Consider the following 24167-nt stretch of genomic DNA (forward strand, 5'->3'; position numbering starts at 1 on the left):
AAAAAATTCTTCCTATCCGAAAACCAACCGTCAAACCAAAAGTAACAATCCCATCCGTATCCCATACAAAACCTACAGTGGAACCCCGGAGATCTGTGGGCAGGCCACCAGGCAGAAGGACACAACCAAAACTAGATAAACCCACATTAGATAAAAGTGCCATTTCAACAAGAACGCGTTCCAAGTCAGAACCTGAGGGATCGCCCAAACCCATAAACTATGCAGAACCTTCCACTTCCGAAATATCACAAAATACCGATGAGGATGAGGAATCCATTGAAACATCTGACCTACCAGTATTCAGAGGACGGAAAAGCGTATTACCTAGTCTTGGTCCACCCACTGTATCACCACAAAATTTACCAAGGAAAACAGTTATTTTGGAAAAACCTGAGAACATTCTTGATGCAGAGCCTGACAATGACAAGGATGAAACCACAGAGACACATCCCGACAATATAATGATACAGCTCCTCTCGATAATAGCGACGATGAAGTATTTCTCCCTAAGACCATAGAACAACCACCTATTAACTTAGACGAACTACATGAATCTTTCGACCGTTTTGACAAATCCCTCCATGAACGTAGCGAAACTCTTCAAGAATCAACCGACAAAGCAGAACCAGAAATAGAGGAATTAGACGAAGAAGAGCTAAACAGACGAGTAGACAAGTTACTGGCACGATACGAACAAGACGAACAGGACGCGACAAAACAGACCACGATACGACCTACATCCAAGGAATTCACACTAGACACAATTCATGAAGAAAACGAATTAAACGCACCAACCGAATTTGAAAATACCGTAGTAATTCGACAACCATACAGATCCATATTACCCACACCACTATCTTTAGATAAACCCTTAGCCTTTTCCACCCCTTTTCCGCAGACTACTAATTCAGAAACGAAATCGAATCCTTCCATTCTACCAAAACGACTGATTACCTCACAACCATACGATACAAGTAAAATTATCCAGTACCGACCAGGCATTCAGATAACTGAAAGTATTCTACCGGATATAGAACCTGAACATCCATCCAGGAAAACAATTAAACTTACACGAGAAAATTTGACGAGTACACGCAGTCATTATGTTCACTTCATCCCGGCTGACATAGAATTAACCACTCCAATTAGTAGGTTACTCGTAAATATGAGCGTTATAAGCATTGCAAATCTGAAAGCAGCAAATCCAAAACTGGGACAGGTACTTGTTACACCACGAGGTAAATACAAAATTTTTAGCGTAGTAGTTAAACAAAAACATTACGATGTTATCTCAATTTCAAACTTTAGAATTGCTCTACATAATTTAAGATTGATCCTTTCCAAATTAAAAATAAATACAATTAGAATTTCGAGATCTGGCGACTTTACCGATACGCTTCCCCAGGGTACCTTAGTGAACGTGCTAAGGGATACTCTTGGAGATAGCGATGTCGAAGTAACGATCTGCACAGAAAGCATACAAGTCCCACCCGAAGAACTCCGTCTGAAAATAATTTCAGAATTACATGGAAGTTTAGCAGGACACAAGGGTGTAACAAAGACCTATCACAGAATTCGAGAAAGATTTCATTGGCCAGGAATGCGTAATGACGTACAAAATTTCATTAGAACCTGTGAAAAATGTCAAGAAAACAAATTAGTTAGGACAAAAACCCGTGAGCCAATGCTCATAACAGACACTCCACTCCAACCATTCGATAAGATCTCATTGGATACAGTAACTCCTAGTGGTAATAAACACATTTTGACTATACAAGACAATCTGACGAAATATTGTATCGCAGTAGCGGTGCCAAACATAAAGGCAGAAACAATAGCACATGCATTAGTGACACATGTGATATTGCAGTATGGAACTCCACGTACAATACTAACCGATCAGGGAACCAGTTTTATTAATAGAGTATTAAAAGAAATTGCAAAGGTTTTCAAAATTAATCACGTAACTACTTCCGGGTATAGACCACAAACTAACGGATCATTAGAACGAAGTCATATAGTATTAACTGAATACATAAAACATTATTTAGACGATTTCGATGATTTGGACAAAATAGTACCGTTCGCAATGTTCTCCTATAACACTTCCGTACATGAAGCAACGAATTTCACCCCATATGAACTGGTATTTGGAAAAATAGCGCGCTGTCCTAGTGCATTCCCTTCAGAAGAATCACTACCAACTTACAATAATTACCTCCAGGAACTAATTTCACGCTTAACAGAAATGCAAACTATAGCAGGACAGAATTTAATTCAGGCAAAAGAAAAATCAAAATTATACTATGACGAAAAGGTACAACCATTTCAAGGAAAAATAGGGGACATGGCACGAGTTGAACCTCAGAAAGGAAAACTTGGTAATCGATACCATGGACCCTACAAAATTGTTGGAATCTTAGAAAAGAATAACGTAATTTTAGAAACAGAAACGGGTAAACGTCTCATTAAACACGCGAACAAATTACTACTATACCACCGAAAATAGCTATCAAATAACTATACCTAATCAATTGTTGCAACAGGGCAAAATGAAATTGGTAACATTCATTTCTCTCACTCTCACTCTCTGGAGCGGATCGCACTCGGCGGAACAGAAGAAAACATACGAAATAACAAAACTAGACGCGACACCAGGCATGTACTTCGAAAAATTACACAATATCCGTTTGATAGCATCCGACTGGCGGGTGACACTATCAATAGACACTAATAAGCTGAAGACACAATTTCCGCTCGAATATTCAGAATTAAACGGTGCCTATGGGAAATGCCTCTCTCTAACGACGGCAACCGCTTGCGCAGCAACCTTGCGATTACCCCACGTGTATGGAAAAGCAGACCAAGCACTAAGCTTACAGGATGAATTAAACGAAATAGTAACAGAATTTCAAACACCGGAATCTTACGATGGCCCAAAAACAATAAAGCGACGAAGCGCTCCCTTTGGATTTATTGGTTCAATAAGTCATACACTTTTCGGAACACTCACCACAGAAGACGTGGAATACTATAAGTCGGAGATAGATAAACTGTACCATAATCAAAACGAATTGGCACATATCATGGAAAATCAGACACATATAGTTAGAAACGGACTACATAAACTTCACCAAATATTTGAGAGAAACTCGGAACTAATTTCAGAAAATCGCAATAGACTGAACGAGTTTGCCGAAGCCATCCAGCGGGAGGACAACAGCGTAACCACACTTCAATACATGATGGCTCTATCACGATTCGTACATGGTATAGAGATATCTTTGGACCACTACATAAAAACAGCTGAAACATACCTCGCCGTAATATTGGCTGTAAAATCCGGTGAGGTGCCACACGAACTATTAGACAGATCTATTTCACGCCGCATAGTTTCGGATATACGGAACACGCAGAGGAACTTCGATCTACCGATACCACCGGGTCATCAATCACTTAAAGAATTAACAAGATCTACCACCGTAAACGCAATAATACATCAAGGAAGAATCATCATAGTGTTACAGCTGCCTCTTTCAGATGGAACAACATACCATCTCTATCGCACTTACTCTTGACCGATACCCCAAAGGTTAGGACAAGATACTACAGCATCTGGCTACATTCAACCTAAGTCACCATATTTAGCAATAAGCAATGATCATCGATTCTACTTCGAAGCAGACGAGTCCTACATCAATAATTGCCACAAGACCCCGTACACACATCTTTGTCCACTGGGACGACCGTTGTCTGAAATTGCCTCGTCCACCGCTTGCGAAGTTACCCTACTGTTGCGACCTACCACCCACGCATTTAAAACATGCGAGGTGCGGTTACAACCCCAGCACACACCATTTTGGGCACACTTAAGGACCATGCAAGCCTGGTTGTATTCCTTAGAAAAACCAGAATCAGTACAACTCATTTGTAACGGAATGAAGGACGACGTCGTAACAATAGAGGGCACTGGAATTTTCCAGCTGAGAGCAGGATGCATAGCTAAAACTACTCATGAGACGCTAATTGGAATGCAACATCTAGAAAGCCTAGAACAATATTTCTACCAGCCAAATTTACTACTAAACATTTCGGAATTTTCTCCACAGATTCATCGTTATAAAGAAATTAAACCATTAACCATGCCATCAAAAGCCTCAGGCGTCAGCACACCCATTGACGATTCATTAACAGATATAGAAGCCAAATTAGCAGAAATGGAAACACACCATCGAAGTCGGAATCTCACAACCAACGTGTTGCACGGAGGTCTAGCCTACCTAGCCATTCTAACCATAGCAATCCTTGTATACTGCACACGACACACCACGAAGAAAATTTGGATAACAAAAACCTGTCAGAAGAAAAGGACCGAACCAGAAAACCAATCTACACCCCCGGAGAAACCCTCAACAACCACACCACCTTCAATTGCGCAACAACCACTGCCGCCATTACCTTAGCAGCGGGCACTAGTAAATTAAGGACAAATTACTTATTGTAACAATTTATTTATTTTCTGTTCATTTTCTCTTTCGAGCCTCGCAGGGATTACACGTGTTCTGTCATAAGTTTAAAATTTCTTCTACTTACAATTTTCATTGTTTTATTAGGATTATAGTATTTTGAATCTCCTGCATCCTCCGATAAATGAGACAAAAGGAGACTAGCATCATCAAGTCAGGAATCAGCCGTACGAGTTGAATCTAGGAGGGTCTTCGTCACGCGCCTAGCCCATTACACCAACCAAAAGGGTTTCCTCGAAGTGACATTAGATACGAGCAGCACAGTCAACACCACTGTTCAGAGTGCGCTACACAACTACGAGACATCCACCATTCATAGATCTCGCAAAGATGGAGCAGGTTCCGAGGAACTGGCAGCAGGGCGTGCATGGACACCTTCGCCAAACGAGATATCTGAGTCTCACCGATTAGAGATGGATCAACAAGGGAGGATACAGGAGAGTAACGACCGATGTTTATTTTCTTTTCTTTTTAAGGCACTGTAGTCCCTGCCTAAAGTCATTAGTTCTAGTTAACAACACAACTATCAATTTCAAAATCAATAACATCTAACATTAGATAAGCGCTGCTACGACTGTCCATACGATCCACATCATCGAGGACGATGATGACTCTAAGGGGGGAGGGATGTTACGTCCCGACAAAGAAAATTCCATTCTCTCCAATTTCAAGTTGCAAAAGCGTTAGCAATCAGGAAATCGGTTCATTGACTGACCTCCTTAGAGTCACCAGCGTCAACAAATTCTCTCTTCTTCTCGAAACGCTGCGTCAAAAATTATGTGCAACGCATAGACATTCCAACAGGTCAGTATACTATTGAACTCTTTCCTCAATCATGCGAAATCAGCATTTTCGGCCTTAATAAAAAACCAATTACGGACAATAGCGACACAGACGGCCATACAGTCGCGAGGTGCGCGGTCTCTCTGTCCAAGAAACATCTAGTATTGCAAAATACGTCGAGCAGAGTTTCGTGAGAATCAAGTATCACGCGAAAAGACTCAGCTTTCTCGTTAAAAAGACTCAATTTTTCAAACCACTTGTAATTAAAATTGTTAGTGTAAAAATATTTAGATTTATTGTTAGTGTAGAGTCATAGTTTCATCTTGTCAAGAACATTGTATCATCATCCGTGCGTTGAGAGGAAGAGAGAGAGAAAGGAGCGAAGGATCGAACTCGTTAACCGTTTCTGTTCGTCTAAATATCCGGTGAGTGCGATTAAAAATCTGGATACTCTGTCCTCAGAAATTAAGGAAAATTGTAATATCTTTTGAATACCCATTATATTTTCATACCTCATTTCTTTTGGCAAAAATATATAATAGTTATTTATTCAATCTCGATAATTATTTAGTGCGTATTTCCCAAATCTTGTGTCCAACGAGCGAGAGGCTTGTATAAGTCTAGACCGAATCCGAATCCTATAATATCTTTCCTTCACAAAGAAGGTGTTTAAGCGTTGCATCGGATCATATCAATCCGCAGACTAGTCACCTACCACTACGCCTGCTCCGCACGTAACAATTTACCTCATACTTTATGTAGAAATACTCATATCAAGTACTTAAAATTATGAATAACAAAGATAAGAAAATATTATGAAAATAATGAATAAAATTTTTTCAAAATAAAAGTACTACTTACGATTAATGAAATTTGCAATAGCTTCAGCGTAGCAGTAAACGTGTTAAATATGCAATAACAGCAATCATGATAATGAAGGAATTTCGTTTCATTTAGAATTATGCTTCTGTACACGTTCTTATTAATTGTCGTATTAAGCACTTTTTAGATATAGCCAATATTTCGTCTCAAACAACGTGAAAACTAAGATGTTAAAGAGACGTGACGTGTTACATCATCGCGTCTCGTTAACTAATGATATTAGCAGTATAATTTGTTTGTAAAGAAGGAGGGTCAGATACGCGTCTAAAACATGAGACAAGTTTAATCCATATTATCCATACCGTGTCAAATTTTCTAAATGAACGTTATATGCTTTTGCAACTTCGTTTACTTAACTGTACATCAACATTAACAGTTGATTTCTGAGGAATATGTACTATGCAAAATTTATTTAACCTCCTCCCTATGTGCAATTATTCTAACTTTAACCACGTACAGCGGTGTAATTACTGATTTTTCAGAAGATATGTAGGGAAGAATGGGAACAAAAGTAACAATTGTAGGCGTTTAAGTGGAGGGGCAGAAGAGGGTTTCGTCTCCCCGGACGCCTTTAGTTCGGGTCGGGGACCGCTAGGTGGCGGCAAGTTGACAGTGACAGTGTTCTCGCAAGCGGTCGCCCGGCATGCAGTTTGAATATACTATAGAAGTTTCGAATTGCGGAACAATAGTTATTAACAATAACAAATTGCATAAATTTTTCTTCCAATCGGAAGACATACCCTGCAAGATGCAAAAGGTTTCGTTCCGATTAGTCCATCCATGTCGGAGTAATCGGTGAACAGAAAACAGAAAAAAAAAAATATAATATACATATACTGATCGAATTGAGTAACCTCCGCCTTTTCGAAGTCGGTTAAAAAACTAAAATATTAGTGATTCAAATTATGATAATAAATGAAACAAGGTAAAACTTTTTTTTTTATTTAGGGTTTTTTGTCACATCAACTACAAGGTTATTAGGGACATCAAGGAGTAGGTAAAACTTACATTATCTGTTCTGTCAGTTTGGTATTTTTTATAAATTTAAGTAAGTCCTGGATTTTACTGTTTTTTAAGTTGTCCTTGAGTGAAGATTCTAGTTTATGTTTGTTGCGGAGGAAATCATATTTAGTACAGTGGAGGATTAAATGGTCTATGGATATTGCGATATCACTCACTTCACATTGAGGAGTTGAAGTTTTTGATAATCTGTAGGAGTGAGTAATTCTAGAATGGCCAATTTTAATTCTTGAGATGGCCACTTGTTCTCTTCTGAGTAGAGTGGGGGTCGTTTTCAGGTCCTCGAAAAAGTTGTCGGTTGTATTTTTAATATGGTTAGGAGCCTTTTGTTTCCATTCGTCTTCCCACTGGGGGTTCAGTTTATTTTTTATTTCCTTTGTCAGATCTTCTAAGTGTAATTTGCCTTCATTAATTAACCTTTGAGAGTTTGCTGCTTTTTTGGCAAGTTGATCGGCTTTTTCATTGCCGATTATACCTACGTGGCTAGGGATCCAGATAACTTTAATTTTATTACCTTTCTCAAGAATTTTTTGGTGGGTTTCGAAGATTTGTAATATAGTTTCATTATTTGATTCTAGATTTTTGATAGCTGTTGTTACACTTTTGGAGTCTGTGAGTATTAAGGTTTTGGTAAGCTTTGTCGAGGGCGATCTTGAGAGCCTGATAGATGGCGGTTCAGCAATGTAGACCGATGAATTGTCTGGGAGTTTGGCTTTAACGTGGAATTCTGAGGAATGGACTGCATACCCTGTGCCTATGGTTGTTTTTGATCCATCTGTGTAGATATGTTTGTAGTTTTGGTGTTTGTCGAGGATTTTCTCTGTTTCTGCACGGAAAAGTTCTGGCGGTGTGTCATGTTTTGGAAGTATTGATAAGGATGTGTCTATATCGATAAGTTGGTTCGAATGCTGGAGGAGGAAATTTTAAGTTGTAATTCCTCTTGATATTTATGAATTTTGTAGTAAAAGGGTTTTGGAGATTTTTAATATTTTGAGTATTTGTTGATATTTCGGTGAGAAAATGTGTTTGAATGAGACGGTTTGTTGGGGGAGGCTGAGATTTTAGCTGCTTGGACGACACTGAGTAGTTTTCTTCTGAATTGTAGAGAAGGTTCAGTTGTTTCTTTTAATATGCTGTAGGTGGGACTGGTTCTAAATGCTCTAGATATTATTCTTAATGCAGCGTTGTGGATGGGGTCCAATCTGAGTAGACAGGTGTTGCTTGCTGACCCATAAATGATTGATCCGTAATCTAGTTTGGGTCTAATAATGGCTTTATATGTGTTCGTTAGGGTTTGCTTGTCAGCTCCCCACGAGTTTGCCGCTATTATTTTGAGGATGTTGAGTCGGGAGTTGCATTCATTTTTAAGCGTAGAGATATGAGTCTGCCATGAGTTTGCTGTCAAAGGTCATTCCTAGTATTTTTATTGAGTTTACTTCTTCAAGTTCAGTGTTGCCTAAGAGTAGTTTAATCTTTGGTCGATTTTGTTGTTTACAGAAGGTGATGTACTTTGTTTTGGAAGTGGAGAACTTGAATCCCGACTTCATTGACCAATCTTGGATATTGTCTAGTGATTCTTGGAGAAATTTTTGAGTGGTATTCGGAGAGTTACCTTTGTATAGGATGGTTAAATCGTCTTTTGTTTGCTCGTATTGTAAAATTTCATATAAACAAAAAAATAATATTCTTTATCTTCTTGGTCACTAGAAACGTTGCAACCGACCACGACTTTGGATATTACAACCGTTCTCGACCATGCTTTTGAATTTACATTACAAATTTTCACCAACGAGACTCTCAAAACCTACATTTAGAAAAATCAAATCAAAGATTAAAAAAGCGGATAAGCACTTACTTGCCTAAAGAATATTTATATTGCAATTTGAAAACACAAAGAAGAAATTACTTGAGGGTGTCAAATGGGATTCGGTTCATTACATAATATATTAATTGCTTATCTATGTTGTTAAAAAATATTTGTATGTAGTTTAATCGTAATTTTGCATTGTTAATCCAAAATTTGCGGTAATAGTTATAATAGATCTTGAATTGTCTACAATGTTTCTTTCGCCCTGCTGTTATTTTTGTCCCCGCTTTCTTCTATAACAAAATTTTTATTAATCTGAAGTGTGTTTGCACCACTATGCACACAGAGAAGTTTAATTATTCTATCGATATATGAACGTGGCTCATATAATTCATCAAATGTCTTATAAATATGAACATTTTTTAAATAATAATAGAAAGGATGAATAAAATAAGTGCGAAATATACAGAGTGAGGCAATAATTACAAAAAATTCGCGTCATGTTACCTCTCAATATGTTGCCACTTGGGCTGATTTCTCTTGACATGCACTTTTACACTTACTGAAGACGCCCCCTCCCGCCCACCAGGAGGGGTGCAGTGGGAATTCATCTTCAATTGACCCTCTTGCACAAAGCCGCTGGGGGCCGGGATGAACAAAAGATGGTCCAATGGAGAGGAGTTCGAATAAATTGTCAATTCAGGAATTTTTCCACTCCAACCGCCCCATCCGCGGCAATATAACGCGAGTTTTCTATATATCCATCTTGAATATTTCCGTTATTCATAATAATATGAAAAAATAAAATATATAAAAATAGGGAAATATTGTAATGTAAATATTTTTTATGTGGGTGAAAGTATAGAGGAGATTTGAAGGTCATCTCTATTTTTTTTTCATAGAATGCTGTTTTTTATCGCAATGTGATACTTCAGCAAACTATCATCGATCCATATAAAAAATGTTTGCATCGCCATATTTCCCCGTTTATACCGTGCAAGTTTTATATCCAGTAGATTCTGGTTTTATTGCTGATGAGAGAGCGGTAAAAACGGAACATTTTGCAAGCTTTCAAACTTTCAGTTGAAGGAGAAAAGAAATATAAAAGGGTACCATTTTCGAAGGGTAAGATGGTGGAAGAATGGTACTAGTGTGCTTGAAAATCTGTATAAAAATCCGATTGCACACCTGGCGATATAACGAGAGTCTAGTATATATAATTGTTTTTTCATATTATTGTGGGATTTAACGATGGTGAGGCGGAAACGAATGCTAGTTCGATTTGAATTAACTGAAGATTATATTCGTATAAATAGTTACAACTCGAACCGGCTAGATTATGGACACCTAAATTACGACAAGATTACGACTAAGCGACTAAACCATGACAAATGACGACTAAACAACTAAGCTACGACAAAATTACGATTAAACGACTAAAATATGAACGACGCGTTAACAACGAAAGACACATCAAGGCTAATCCATTCGTAAGGTCCTTGACCACCCCGGATTTTCGACGGGGGGGGGGGGGGGGGGGGGGGGGCAGGCAGGCAGAAAAGCCCTTCTCACTCCGCGACCTGGGAGAGGAAGCGCGTTGCAATCCTCGCTTCGCCAGGCCTGCAGGTCCTCGACGCGTCACCATGACCATATCGTAAATTATCTTAATCTAAACTAAACGTATTCGTATGATTAAAGGCTGGTTCAGACACGGCTAGTAATTTAGTCGAGTGGCGAGTAGCCACAGTAATGCTTCGAAATAAGCAAGTGACTCGGGACCGAACAGTTGCTTATGTATTTCGAAGCAGGTTGCTATTCGGCTTGACTTTGTTCTCGAAACGGGACGATAGAGAACGCGAGAAACAAGTGAGAGATCCGAGGTAGCGGCAAATCATAAAGTGATCGGCCGAGCAGCGATGTTATTTTTTGAACAAGGATAGAATATAGCATGCCCTCTCATTCTCGCACTATGCTTTATTTCGAAGCAAATATACTCGACTGAGAAAGCATTATATATATTCTATCCCTCTTTTACTAACCGCTGTCACTGCTCAGTCAAGCGTGAAATTTATTACCCTAAACATCGACTTCGCGCTTTCAAGGACCTCTCACTCATTTCTCGTACCTCTTACTTTGCGGGCGACTTCAAACAAACAAGAGGGGATAGCGAGTTGCTTATTTCGAAGCAGAGAGCACTTGCTTATTTCGAAGCATTACTGTACTTACTACTAAACCGTTTAGCGCATAGAAAGGTGTCCGAACTAGTACAGTTGACCTTTGGAAATCGAGAGTACAAGAGTACCGTTCGGAAGCCTAGTTAGTGGTTGGGGAAGCCTAGTTAGTGGTGAGGGAAGCCTACTCGACCAGAAAAATCCAATGAAACGGGTCTACATACTCGACTAAATCACTAGCCGTGTCTGAACCAGCCTTAAGCTTATCACTAGAAAAGGTTAAACTTTACCTGAGGGGACACCAAATATTTTTTGGTATGGGTTCCATCACTAGCTGTATTTAAATTACTCATTAAATGGATACAGTAGAAGCAATGAGCAAATTCATGGGCTGTACCCTCACTCTCTTGAAGATAAATATAAACTTAACTAACTCAGACAGTATCAAATTTACGGTTTGACTAAACCCGCTAAAGTGGTCGGCACCTGCTGCCTGCAGCTAGCGACACCGTTCATTGGACAAGAAGCCAATATGGCGTCACAGTAACGTAGCAAATGCGCTAAAAGTGTCAAACTTTACACGCTCATAACTTTTTAACCATTGGATTCCTAAAGTTAAGACTTGCATTTTTGGATTCTACACATCAAAAACTATAGACTAAAAGAAAAGAAAAAAATTTTGGGTCCGCTAAAGAAAAGTTCAGTCTTAGAAAATGTCCACTATTCTACATTATTATAAATAACAGAAATATTCATGATGGACATGATTATTACCTCACCCAGTAGATTTAAAGTAACTACTAAAATATTTTAATAGTATTTATAATACAAAACAATTAAATAATATAATGATTTACAATACATATTATCATTGTATGTTGATTGAATTATTAATCCTTTTGCGGTCATATATAATACTGATTTTGCGTCTCTTCTTTTTCACTAAGGCTACTTTGAAATTTATTCATACATTTGATATATGTAGTACCTATAAAATATTTTCTGCACAATCTCATTTCTCCTACAATAATTAAGCAGCTTTATGCGGAAGAATCAGTAATTAACACGTTGTGGTTTATGTAAACATTTTCACGAGTTCATTTATCTAGCTTAAGATAAAATCTGAGTACACATTTTTGTATTGTTAGAAGACAAATTTTCTTGCTCGTTAATTCAACTTAACATTGTAACGACTGCTGTCACGTATTCATGATTGTAACTCTTGGACAATGAAGTCTGGGTCAATCGTAACCCAACCTTACAAGACATATATAAGGATATTAATCTAAAGTTAAATGTATAATTTTTAAACCGAAGGGTTCTATATATTGGAAGAATAATTATTGATCGAATAGTGTAAAATGTAGAAAATGAAAGCAATATAAAACACAAAATTAAATTAAAATTGCGACTCTCTTCATGGTCCACCGTCGAAGGTTTTTATTTTTATTTACTCTATTAACTGCAAATCATAATTTGGAAATTAGTAATTTCACAGCGTATGCTAAATAAGAGTCTCAAATATAATTTCTTATCAATAAATTTTATTTAGTATTAAAAAAATCTGAAATTGTAAAAGTCATAAGCCGTCAAAGTGTTGAGTTTTAGCCCTAACTTTCAGGCTTTGTTTAATTCGTCAAACTTAATTAAAATATTTAATATAATGGTATTTTTACTGGGGCTACTAATTTAAATTTTACAGTTTGAGGCAAATACGACTGTTTTTCGTTTCAATCTTTTTAATAATTTTTAGAAACTACATTACATTCATTTGTGGTTGGAATCAAAGACCACAAAAATTTCTTTCGTTTATAAGAAGAAAGTACACATTACCATAAAGCAAGATCGGATTATGATTTTTGGAATCCTGGACTAGCAAATTTTTGAGGATCTCCTTGATAAACTTGGTTCATAAATTGGACTTTATTCTAAATAAAATTAAATAACATTTAGTCATAAAAATGACAAAAAAAAATGAGAAGTTTAGAAAGCGGTCCCCTGGAAAGTAGGACTCGGGTTATAGCCCCCTTTAGATCTCCCTTTGACCCGGCATTGCCATAAAGGGTACTTTAAATACCATTTTACCAAGAGAACTTACCATTTTAAAACATATTTGTACAGGGTGTTTCGCTTCACTTGAGCAGTTAAAATATCTCGGTTGCTTTTCATGATACGAAAAAAATGTTCAAAGAGAAAATGGGTGGTTAAAAGAAGTGGAAAAAAGCTGCCAATCAGAATATTTTTCCCTTTTCACCATTCATTACCTGTCTGAGCACTTTTTCCGTATTATAAAAAGCGACCGTGATATTTTAACTGCTCAAGTCAGACGAAACACCTCAAGCGCTTGATAATTCTCTGCATTCGGTACTTCTAAAAAACGAAGGACATTTTTTGTTATTGGTTATTGCGAACAATGGTTAAAGCATTGATTAAAAAATTTAATTATTGGAAATTGCATTAATAGTCCAACATGTCATTTTGATATTTCTACTTGAATATGCAGTGGTCTGGTTTCGGCACTGTTTGTCGTTTCTCAATGGCTCTTAATAATTAATTTCATGTGTGAATATATTTAAGATGTTACTTACAATTTTTTGTACTAAATTCTTAAAATTATTTAAATGTTGTTTAATAAATATTCTGTTTTCACATGTAGATTACAAAAGGAAAAATTTATTATTATATTACAATATTACTATTAATTAAAAAAGTAATTAAAAAAAAAAAAACCCGACTGCGTAAAAAGTGAACTAAAAAGATGGAAACAAGATGACGTAGGAACATTGTAGTAGGAACAGTCGGAGGCATACATGTTTTATACTTGTTGCGAATTTTGCTACATGTATGCCTCCGACTGTTCCTACTGCAATGTTCCTACGTTATCTTGTTTCCATCTTTTTAGTTCACTTTTTACGCACTCTGTACAATGTACAATGTGTTGTACTATGTACAATGTGTCCCGCGTAACTGGAAACACTCAATTATTTCCTAAACATGGCATGGTAAGAGGGGCAACATTTTGACGTACACGAATTTTTTTTTGCATTGTTATTTTCAAAAATATAATGGCAAAGTTTGGTTTTTTAAATGGAACTATATATTTTTCTTTCGATCATTTGATAGTGTTTTTGAAGTCGAATTCATTAAGCTTGCATGTATACACTTGATTTTCATTTGTTTTCGAGATAATGTGCTAACAAATTTGGAGATTTTTCACAAGAAAAAGTCACTTCAGTGGCAAATATTAGCAGGGGTCCTGTTCGCGCGTGCAGTGCTTAAAATGGATACCACGGGCGGCCAGTGGGACGGCAGGCCCAAACTTTTAGAGTTATATATAAACAATTCGTCGATGCTCTTATTGTTAGCCAACCGAATAGGGAGATCCCGCTATTTTTTGGCGATCTTATTTCTAGTGTCTAAAATTTTAACATATATAAAACACACAGAAGGAAAGTTCCAACTATTGTATGCATTAATTGTGCTAATAAGGAATAATCACCAGGAATTATTTTTCTTTCTGTTACATTTTTTTTTTATGTCTTTTAAATTGATACATATACTACATGCAGAGATTTGGAGCTAGTTTTCATTAATTTTTATTTATCTTATCAACAGGTTCTTATTTTTATTTGTCTTTAGTATTTATAACATGTTTATTATTTGTTATTGACCCAAATTGTATTATTGTTGCGAAGTACTTAATACAGGTATTCAATACAGGTTTCAGGATCAATTTAAATATTTTTGGTGCATTTAAGAAGCTAATTTTAAAAAAAGTTCGTGAACCACCACAATCGCGCCACTTTGACTTTTACGCAAATTTACGGAACTTTGTAATCTAAGGGTCAAACAATATATAGATACATATAAATGAAAATAACATGATTAATATTACAATAGGATTCGCTCTAAATGAAAATAGAAAGAAAATATTGTTATTAAACATAGTTGAATATTATAGGTAAGACGCGGCTTAATCTAAAAGTACGGCTATCCCTCTGTTTTATCAATCAACTATTTAATTAATTGGAAATAATTATGATCAATGACTTGTACGGATCCGACAGACACTATTAAAGGAGTTTTCTCTACAAACCATGGATCGGTTTCTGGCAATGCTAGAGCTGTGTTCCGATAGGCCGCATTCAAGGAGCTCCGCTCCTCGCTAGCTCATTATACTTAAGAGTAAACCTTGACACCTAGGTAACACGTTGCGAACCGTGAGTAGAGTACTTTAAGTCTATCGACGTTATCCGTACTTATTACTGATATAAAAATATTGCTAAAGAATCAACCTGGGTTTCTCTGCAGCTATTGCTCTACCTAAGTGAGCTAGCGCTGAGATAACCCTTGGTCGTAGCTGTACTATCAGAATGTTAACTGCATTTGACTGAAGTCGAATTCTGCTGACAAAGCACTTTTTTTCTACATTGGTCCGCGGCAAATTCCTGGATTTTGTCCTCCTAGTATTTACGTGCCTCACAAGCATCCCCACTCTTATCACTAACGCGAGCCTCCCTATTTTTATTACTAACGCAAGTGTGTACGCCATCTATTGTTACGAGGTTTTACTATAATACATTAATTATCGACTAAACATTATTTAATTCAACATCATAATTTATTCGTAAACAAAACCTAAAGAGTACTAGAATATTTTGAGTAGATAAATAAACAATGTGGTTTAACCAACGGTGGGATTCAAATAATTTAACAACCGGTTCGGTGCACTACTGATGGAAAAAATAGTTTATTATTTCATATACGGGGTGTACTTCCAAAAGCGACAACCCTTCGATTTTTCTGAAATTTTTGCCAAAGCTTATCCTTAATTAGAGAAGAAAGTCCCTAAAACAATTTTTGGCGACAAAGCCTCGTTTGCCCCCCAGACCCCTTCAAACTTTTGACAGTTCTTACTAAATATCTCCGAAAATATTGATTTTAGAGAAAAAAAGTTTTAAACAGAAAATGAAGCTCATAAAAAGCTCTACAAAAAAGGTTATACACATTTTTCACATAAACCTATTATTTTGACTGGTAAAAGTTTTATAACAAAAAAAATGAGAAATAACAAAGTTAGGTTGTTGCATGAGTATTACTTCATTGATATATCTGATCTCAGATCATGTTACACTACAGTAAAACCTGGATAAATGCAACCGAGATTGGGATCCAGTGGTTGCATTTATCCAAGCGAGGTGTCGAATCTCGGGTTACACCCGACGACCAGCCAAGCGTGAACGTAGAAAGGGTCAGACAGTGGCGGAAAGAGAGAGGTCCGATGATCAAAGGAAAGAGCCGAAACGTATCGGTGTGACTAATGCTAATTCAACTATAAAACTTTTTTATTTTTGACTTTTTTTTACTGAAACTTTTACTAACGAATTGGTGAGATTTTTGTGATTAAAGTGGTATCAAACACGATATAGTTTCAATTATAATTACTTGCTAAAATTGATGTTAAAAGTTGGCGAAAAGCAAGAGAGATCAAAATCAAAACCAGTCGCAGTGTCGGCTCTGGTTTCAAAGGTTTCATTTATCCAGGCGAGGTGCCGATTCTGGGCATTTAATGTTGCATTTATCCAAGCGAGGTGTCGATTCTCAGTCCGTACACATCTTTTGTATTCAGCCGACATGTCGATTCTGCGTCCGTACACATCATTTATATTCAGTTATGGTGTCAATTCTATGTTGTTTATTTTATTACTATTGTTTATAAATATCATTCAACCTATATTGTGTTTGGTGTCATTTTAATCAGAAAAATCTCACAAATGCGTTAGTAAAAGTTTCATTAAGAAAAAGTTAAAAATCAAAAAGTTTTAACGTTCAATTAATATTAGTCACACCGATATTACGGTCGGATCATATTACACGGTTTCTTCGTTGAACGGCTCGGTTCGCCTAGGGGGATCCCCCCAAGTGGAGGGGATAACGATGTTGCACTTATCCAAGCATTCTTTCGTTGCATTTATCCAGGTTTTACTGTACTCGGCAAGCGAACATCGCGGTGTCTCAAGCGGTATACCTCCCAGCGATGTGGATGAGTTTTTCGCATTTATCGTACAGATCTTTTTCGCTTTTATCATATTCTTACTGTAATTCTTAACCACACTTTTTCTGTGGGAACGAGATTCCATTTCTTCAGAGGTATCCCGATAAGACTAATGGTCATTATATTTGTTATATTAGAAACAGTTAAGCGATTGCTCTTATATGAGTACATAATGTTCATCTTTGAAAAATCCTTTTCTGCTTTCGCAGAATTGACAACAATTGCTCTGACTATACTTTCAGCGTTTTGAACTCTTTCAGGAATTGCATAATTCTGGGAATTTTTATTAACGTTTATTAACAGTTGCTCTTCAGCTGCTTTTCATGAAACAAGAACTTCTGCAATATTTCAGTAATCTGGCTCCAAGATATTAAGAAATTCTAATTTATTGTTGTTTTGAATTTAGTTATAACTTGCTTTTAAATGATCACAGTCACAGAAGAACAGAAGGCATAATACCAATCACAATCTCAGCGTCAGTTAGAGAATTGAAAACAGCATATTTAGAAAATTATTTTATGAAATAATTAAGTAAATACGATTAAAAATTAAAATGATTTAACAAATATTCGTCAGGACTACGAAACCTTTAGGAAACGGTCCTACCGAACCGGGGGAACTTGTTTCGTCGTGATTGGAAAAAATTACACATTCAATTGAACTCAATTACTATTTAACCATTCAAAACGTTAAAACATTTTTCGTTCCTTTCAATACTCTGCAATTCAGTGCGCCTCTTGTACTTAATTCCCGAATGACGCGTATACGATTAAACTGCAAGACATCCATTCACAGACTTCAATGAACAATAATTAATCGATCAGAGTGGTGGTCAGTAGTAGAGCCACAAAGGTAAGGGCCAGGCGTGTATAATGAAACGAAGAAAGAGAATGTCTGGTTCGACGAAAAGCATTCGATCGGTGAATTAAGAGGTAGAAATTCGCATAGGTAGGTATTTAATTATCGATAATAGTACATAAAACGCGCGACAAGTCGTGCAAGCGTCACCGCAAGTTCTTCGTGTAATTGGCCCTACTAATTAATTGAATGGACCGCGCTCCATTGGAACGTAGAGGTTAAGAACGATTTTCAACTTTCTATCCGTCCTTCTCTTGATTCTTTTCTCCGTCCAACATCGTTTACGGCTAATAACGTTAGCAATAATTAAGGGAAAAATGAATCATGAGTTTTATGCTTCGATAAGTCAACTAAATTCAATGAAAATCTCAATGAAACGTAGGAAGTCCCTCGATAATGGTATTGCGGATAAAATTCAAAAAATAAGTCAGTGACTATGAGGGGAAAGTATAAAAATGAAATATATTCAGTGCTGGATTAAGGGGAGGCCTAAGAGGGGCTATCACTCCAGGCCCCACTTCCCAGGAGGTCCCGTTATAAACCTTCTATTTACCCTTTCTAGTAGCTCCTTTTGTTTGCGATTAAATATTATTTAATTTTATCTAGTTTTTTTAGTGTTTATAAGTTCCAATTTTTGAAACTAGTTTATTAACCAAGGTGGCCCTCGAAGGTTTGATAGCCCCATGCCCCCAAAGATTTTAATCTGGTCCTAAATATATTATAACAGTTTCACGCTTTGCAGATTGTTACATTAATTAAATAATATTTTTTATTAAATTAGAAGTAATTTCTTTTTTGCATATTTCTGAAACGCATTAAATGTAATTCAATAATTGTATGCAACAATTTTTAAGCTTGATAAAAATGGAATAATTTAAGTAGAACATGATTAAATATCATGAAAGGTATTTATGAAATTTTAATATAAAAGATTGCAAAAGAGTAAGGTTAAATGATATTTAAGAAAATAAAACAATAAAATACTTATGAATCCATTGTTTCCAACGCTAGCACTCGGAACAAACCTCTATTAACAGGGTCGCGTTTAAAGCTTTTTGGACCTTAGGCGTACAAATAAAAATCAGGGCCTATATTCTTAAATTAAATTCAGAAGCCGAAATTTATTTATTGAATTTGTTTATGACGTACGATAATATTTAAAATATATGTTGAGCGTGAACTAAATATAAAAAAGTAAAATGAAATATTTGAAAGGTAAAAAAGTATATAAAATTTATATTATGAAATAATATTTTTAAAAAAATATATAAAGATGTATATTTGGAGGCGACCCCTAGGCACATGCCTATTTTGTTTGGTAGTAAACGCTACCTCAATTCATGAAACGAATAAGTTTAATTTATATTATGAGAAAATGTTAAGTTTTCAATATAAATCTTACAGCAGGTATAAACATTAACTTTATAGCAGTTTATATTGTGTAATTGAATATTAATAAATTTATTAGGTTTCTATTTTCATTTCTTAAGCGTGTATAAAAAAGTTAGTTTTGTGATATTTTGTTTCTAATAATGTTTTATCTGTTACGACAATTAATGCATTGTTTAGAAAATGAATACTAAAATTTTACGCAAATGCATACATTTACGATACTCTACGCTTTTACTCGGGTGTATGTGTATTTATATATACCAGTTGGGCTTACTGAAATCAAAGTAATCAGCTTCGTAGCATGGCAATAACCTACCCTGTAGTCGATTAACCAGCTCGATGTTCTGTAACATTACTGTTACAGGGGGGGTTACCCTGCATACTAGAGAACCATAACCTCTTCCGAATAGATTTATGATCTCTGTTCCTTAAGTACCTCACAGATATACATACATAATGCTTGCAGATAAAATGATAGCAAACTAGATAAACTCCATGGAAAAGCATTCAATTATACAGGTACATGTTTAATACAAATGTATTCAAACAAAATGTTAAAAATATTAAAAATTAAAATTTTTAGAGGTGTAATAATTAAACGAGAAAAATTGATACGTTAGGTAAAATGATAAGATATCTTTAAGCAGAAAACGGAATAGTGTTGCTTATATAATAAATTAATAACACTGTCCAATAAATTTAAACTTTTTTTCTGTTTTGCAGCATCCATTGGGTGATCGATGTAGAATGTAAAGTTTTTCGTCCTGAACACGAATCCGAAAACGGAATTGTTTTATCACCCTCGGTTTAAAAAAAAAACTAGTTTCTGTGGAAACTGTAGATAGGCAAAAATAAAATTAATAAAATTAATAAAATTAGTTAAATCATTTTTGAACTAACAGTTTCAAAGCATAAGTATTTTATTATTGTTTTTATAGGGTCTGAAAAGCTGTATTGATTAATGCATCTAAAAGTACTTGGTTCCATAAAAAAAAAATGTTGCAATTACACTTTTTAAATGCAGCAGTGCACAAAAATGCATAAACATTGTTTCATTTTTTCTATTTGTAACTACTTTAGCACTTATTTTAGAAAAGTAACATTTTAATAATATAAAGAATTTAATAGTAGGAATATAATCAGTTTCTTCTGAAATATAAAAGTACTCTGTTAAGACCTGTTTCAATGATGATAACGAATTTTAATGCATATGACTCTGCTACTGCTTTCACTAGCGTTATTCAACTCTGAATGTTCAAAGAGCTACCTACCAAGGTGTAAAGCTTCCCTCGTTAGGATATCTGAGGAGAGCACTTCCAAGTCGATTTCTGCAACAACCTCCATTGTATGTGTCTGCACTGGTATTTACATGATTATATTCGATTTCATTAAACAGAAAGGAATATTCGTAACACAAGTAAATATAGAATTTGCTTTCAAAATAATATACTTACAGTCGGTCGTATTAATATTTGGACATAACTTCCTTAAGGTTAAAATATTTGCGAATCATAGCAAGGTTAACTGATTTCCATAAAATTTCCAACATTGAAAATAAAAAGATACATATAAAATATATATATTTTCTATATACATATAATTGATGTAAATTTTCAAAATCTATTGTTTAAATCGTCATTACAGAGCTGAATACAAATTTACAAAAAGTAACCTTTACTTCTTCATGATTTCAATCAGTTGCAATTTAAAAAATATTTTTTTTCCACACGCCATCTAGTAAAGTAATTCATTATGTATGTATACTCTTTGAAAGTGTGTCCAAATATTACTCTGACCAACTGTACATAACAACGTAAAGTAAATCTGTAATCAGCGCTTGATTAAGGGAAAGTCTAAGGGGGCATATATTCCTCATAACTCATAAGCCTTCCATTTACTGTCAAAAAACATTGAGTGACATTTTTTTTACTGTTACCGTTTTTTACGATTTAATGTTATTTAATTTCATTTAGAATTTTCGGTAAAACTGTAGAAAAAGAGGTTTAACCAATTTCCTTGACTGTTGGATATGTTGCAGAGAGAAGGGCCTTAGCAATGTGTAAAATGCACTTTGTCTAAGGCCTGGTCTGCTCATGATTCAAAAGTTATTATAAAAAGAAGCTTGCATACTTCTTACATTGTATTGAACCGAATATAAGTGTTTAAGTGGATAATTATTGTATAGTAGGATCGGCTCTCTGTATCTACAGCCTCAGTATCTGTAATTTCAGATATCCATAAACTTGTGCGATGGCCTACTATTGTACAGTCCAAGAAAAAGAGCGACAAATAATACTATAAATGTACAGTGTAGTATGTAACACACTTCATTATCACTTTATTTAAAATTGGTAATGTTTTATACTGAAATTTAATTCATCAACCGAACTTTATAATAGCTCAATTCATTAAGCACTTGATCACGACCACGCTTCGAATGCAGAGCATACCCAACACTTCAGTGGTTCAGCCCGCGTTCTACGCGCGCTCTGATTGGCCAGTGTTTTTTGTTAATAATTCAAATACGAAACTTTAACTAACATTTTGGTAAAGGAAAGAGTTGTTCAGAATCACGACAGCAACCCCCCATTTCTGGCTGTTACGCGAGTTCCGTGTCACCCTGTATATCCGAATCACATGCCGGACGCCAGCTAGTGAGAATAATGCTGATCCCGCAACCATCTGGCGGTCGCCGGTAAGAGCTAAGGGCGTCCGGGGAGACTACCATCTTCCCTCTCCACTAAACGTCAACAGTTCTGATTACGTTGTATCCTTTAGGTTTCTAACAATTTTCCATTAAATCAGAAAGGGTTTTTTTACCAACGACCAAACGTGTTAGGACCACTACCGGTTCTCGTCCGATCACCGTAGTCAAGCTAAGTTCGGCGCGGATAGTACTTGGATGGGTGGGTGACCACTTGGGAACTCCGCGTGCTGTTGGTTTCTCTTTTTTTTTTTAGAATTAAAAAAATTTCACAACTTTATTTTAAAAAGTTCACTTCTACTTAAGTAATTTCACATATTTTAATTGTATAAATCTTCGAATGTATTTTGATACAGTGCATGTGATAGTTGATCTCTGGTAACTGCGGTTTCGGTATCTGCGGTTCGAAATTTCAGAAGTTTCACAAAGGACTACAGTAAAAGCTGGATATATGCAACAAACATTGGGACCCAGACGTTGCATATATCCAGTCGAGGTGTCGATTCCGGGCATTTAATGTTGCATATATCCAGCCGAGGCGTCGATTCTGGGCATTTAAACATTGCATATATCTATTCTACGTAGATACCTATTCTACGTTCGTACACAACATGCGACGTGTTGCATGTTGCATGTTGCGTGTTTGATGTATCTTTGGTGTACGCCCTGCCTTATACATATGTAACCGAGGTGTCAATTCTATATAGTTTATTTTATTATTATTGTTTATTTATTCTATTATCATTCTGTTATTACTGTTAGCTTGTAAATTACTTTAATTTTCAATAGGAAGAAACTGTCCGGTTTCATGGAAATCACGGACTTTTCCTAACATCATAAAGCACGTAAGCAGTCAATAGTTCAGCAGTATATTCTAAATAAATAAATAAATAAATATAATTCAAACTATATCGTGTTTGGTGTTATTTTAATCAGAAAAATCTCACAAATGCGTTAGTAAAAGTTTCATTAAGAAAAAGTTAAAAATAAAAAAGTTTTATCGTTCAATTAGTATTAGTCACACCGATATTACGGTCGGATCATATTACACGGTTTCCTCGCCGAGCGGCTCGGTTCGGCTTAGGGGGATCCCCCCAAGTGGAGGGGATAGCGATGTTGCATATATCCAGCCAAACTTTTGTTGCATATATCCAGCTTTTACTGTATATGTATAGAAGCATAAGACAAAATTAAGATTACCGAATCTCATCGTCAAAATATAAAACTAGTGCTGGTGGTATAAGAGCGAGTTTACCCAAAATTGTTTCAGCTGTTTTAACAAATAAAATTTTCTTTTATTATTACTTTATTCAATATTAAGAATGTCTTGCTGTGAATAATTAATGAATTAAATTTTACCATATTTACGTTTCTTGCAAAAATATCACAACATATAGGGTTCGTTATTATCCGCGATTTTTCGTAACCGCGGTAAATATTGGAACGTAATACCGTGAATACAGGGGTCTGACTGTAATATACTCTCATCAATGTTTTTGATATTTTTCTTATGTAGAATAATAAAAGTACTGGCATTACGTTTAAATATTTCGCCTTTATTCATTGATGAATCTACCACGTATTAAAAATGGACTTTAACCACTAAATTACTGCTTAAAATGAGGTCAATATGGCATAAGCGAAACAATTTATATTAAATTAAATGTAATGTAACGAATTCATTTTTCTAATTTAATTTAATCAGTTCATTATTAGTATGTGATAGATTCATCATTGAATAAAAAGTGCATTTTAGTTCACCCTTCTCTCTATAACATATTACAAATCCTGAAAATCCTGAAATGGAAATAAATTTTTATATTGATAAATTATTAATCGATTTATGGTTGTGGAATAAAGATTTACACAGATAGCGTATAACAATGGAATTATTATGCTACATTTTCTTCACCGGTATTGAGAAAATTTTATTACCAATTGTTGCAGGAATTGATTGATTCTTGAATGA

At 35.6% G+C, this 24167-nt stretch overlaps 1 protein-coding gene and 1 pseudogene across 3 annotated transcripts in view; both read left to right on the top strand.

Annotated features, from left to right (window-relative positions):
* LOC117609913 (neurotrimin) overlaps positions 1 to 24167 on the top strand; it is a 508787-nt gene that overhangs the window by 464053 nt on the left and 20567 nt on the right. The window lies entirely within an intron of this gene.
* LOC117609923 (5S ribosomal RNA) lies at positions 22313 to 22437 on the top strand (annotated as a pseudogene).

This window comes from Osmia lignaria, chromosome 9, assembly GCF_051020975.1.
Source record: "Osmia lignaria lignaria isolate PbOS001 chromosome 9, iyOsmLign1, whole genome shotgun sequence".
Taxonomy (NCBI): domain Eukaryota; kingdom Metazoa; phylum Arthropoda; class Insecta; order Hymenoptera; family Megachilidae; genus Osmia; species Osmia lignaria.